The sequence below is a fragment of the Otolemur garnettii genome, unplaced genomic scaffold, assembly GCF_000181295.1.
Source record: "Otolemur garnettii isolate 467f Iridium unplaced genomic scaffold, OtoGar3 scaffold00003, whole genome shotgun sequence".
Lineage (NCBI taxonomy): Eukaryota > Metazoa > Chordata > Mammalia > Primates > Galagidae > Otolemur > Otolemur garnettii.
In genome coordinates, this window is record NW_003852398.1 from 22,344,137 (window position 1) to 22,346,797 (window position 2,661).

The window sequence follows — 2,661 nt, forward strand, 5'->3', positions numbered from 1 at the left end:
GGAGCCTGTGCTCCTGGGCTAGAGGGACCCTCCTCATGGGGAAGTCTATCTCAAGAATGGCAAGGAGAAGTCCTTCTCACTGAGGGGAGTGGATCAAGACTGTGGGCTTTTTGAGATCAAGACTTTGATGAGGGAGATGTAAGATAGGAGAGCAGGAGGGTATATGCAGTGGCAAAGGGTCCTTATTCTCTCTCTTTTTCTTTTCTCTTTCAGGGGAGAGCATGAGCCCCGTGCCCCACTACCACAAATTATGTAATTTCACACATTTAGGGGGAACAGCAGGGGTCAGCACATCCACAGTGTAATGGATAAGCCTTGCTCTGGGAAAGCCCTTTTCAAGATCATTGTATTTCCCCTGCCAGGTGAATATGAAGGGTCCTTATTCTGCATCCCACCCTGGGTCTCTGCCTGGCCCATCTCTGTCTTTTGTCAGAAGATATCTGAGAAGAATTATGAGTCCTGACTTCCTGTGGGTTCTCAGGAAATTCCTCTAACCTCCCCGAGCCTCCATTTTTCATCTCATAGGACTGATGTGCATAGTGTCCATGAACGAGCTCTTCACACTGTAAGGTCCCAGGAAGATGCCAACTCCTGTTATTTGTCTAATTGTTCTCAGGCTGATGTGCACAGAAGCAGGAAATCTCAGCTGAGATAGATTCTGTCCTGCAGTACAAGTTCCTGGGCTCTTGCTTGTGTGGTTTTTCTTCCTTCCGTATCCTGGCAATGTCTTTCAGGGGGCTGTGACTTGGGGTATGGTGGGTGAAAGGGCCAGCTCAGCAGGAAACTCTCCAGAGTCTGGAGAAAATTGGAGAAATCTGGAGAAGGATTTACAGGAAAAATTGTCTGTCAGACTTCCTGGAGCCACAGGCCAGCAGTAAAGGGGTAAGAGGCTATGTCAGCTATGAGCAGAATTGGTCCCTGGAGAAATGAATCTGTGAGTTGTTGATATTCAAATGCATGCCATCTGCACTTGGATCATATGTGGACAGTCCCTTTGTCATTATAGACACTAGGTGTCCCCACATGCATCCCCACAGCCCACAAGAGCTCCAAAGGCTGACCCCAGGCTGCCCAGTGGTTATGATGCCACTGATCGGTGTTGATGAGGGAGCTGGGACGTTTCCCATATCAATAGTTATTCTCTACTTGGGCTGGAGAAGAACCCTGGACTATGGGGAAGGAATCAAAGGTCCTAGTCTCACCATGGCACCAATTTTCTTACATGATTTTAGAGATATCCCTTTCCTTCTCTGGCCCTCAGTTTCTTGTACAATGACCCATTCTGTACAATGGGTCCATAATTCCTTCCCTACATACGTTGGAAAATGGACTAAGGTCCATATGGAATAACAGAAGTGAAAATGCTTTGAGAGAGCTAGAAAAGCTGGAAAATCTCTACATGTGCAAGAGGGAGAAGAGGGAAGTAGGGAGGTAGACATGGAGGAGGCAGACCCTGACCACTTCAGGTCACATTGTCGAGCTAGTCTCTGAACCTGTGTTCTTTCCACTAGGGTTTGGCAAAGTAATGGCGAGATGGAGAAGCAGAAACAGATGGGGAAGCTGAAGAGAGAGCCCTGTGAGGAGCTGCAGCTGGTGGAGCACGTGGTGAGTTCTGGACCCCTGCTGAGTCAGAGCTGCCAGGATATGTGGCTCACTGAGGTCACAGCAGCAGCTGACATGGTATCTCTCTCTCTCTCTGGATTGACTCTGTTGTTCAGGTTGTGCTTCTGTGGCATGTAGACATCCTAGGAAGCAGAGAAGTTTGCTTCTCCCAGAGATCAGAGGACCCAGGAATGATCTTTTTGGATAACTGTGAAGTGACTTTCCGTGCTTTGTGAATGGACCAATTCATCTTACATTGCTATGCAGGTGGATCAAAACCCACCTATAGAAATTACCAAGTAGGGCTGAGAGCCCTCAGAAAGGGGATTGTGGACCTTGTAGGGCAGTGATGACTTAGAGGATGCTGTTCCTATCCCCAGAACTAAGGAGCTACTCCTGATGCTGCTCTAGCCTCACTTTGGTTGGGGAAACAGTCACAGCTCCAGCAAAGGGTTTTTTCTGTGAGTCCTGTGTCTAAGCAGTGTCATTCCCAAATAACATTCTTCTTTCCTCTTGGAAATGCACATGCCAAAGAAGCCTCTCTTTGAAGCTAGTGTAGAAGTAGATTAATCTATGTAGCTGCCTTCTGCTTTGGGCAGCTCTTTGAGATGTTCTAAAGTTGGAAAAGTCAAATTGCTTCCTGCCCCCCCACAGCTCTTTTCTGGTCATGCTTTTCTCCTCTGTCTTCCTCTATGCTTCCTAATACCTGGCCCTCTCCCCTCCATCCTTGACCATGTTCTTTGGAAAGAATATAGTGGTAGCTAATTATATTTCAGAGAGAATTAGGTTAAGTCCACAGATTTCTAGAAATTTGTGTCAGAATCATGACCCAAGTATCTGTTCCCATTGCATGCTTTCCTCACAGTCCCAGGCTGCATTTCTTTCCAGCTGGTGATCCTCAGCACAGCTCCCCCAGGACAGGTCTTCTCTCCTGGTGCTTTGTGCATGATCCACACCCAGCTGGAGGGCGGAGATGAAGAGGTCCCCTGAAGGCACTCAGGGCTCCAGATGCTGTGGGAGGACTTGGCCTAGTCTGAAGCCTCTGATCCTAACCCTATC

General features: G+C 48.0%; 1 non-coding gene across 1 annotated transcript; it reads right to left on the reverse strand.

Annotated features, from left to right (window-relative positions):
* Positions 1 to 210: 210 nt before the first annotated feature.
* LOC111727262 lies at positions 211 to 370 on the reverse strand. The gene has a single exon (XR_002774855.1). It is a non-coding gene; the product is annotated as a U1 spliceosomal RNA (small nuclear RNA).
* Positions 371 to 2,661: the final 2,291 nt, after the last annotated feature.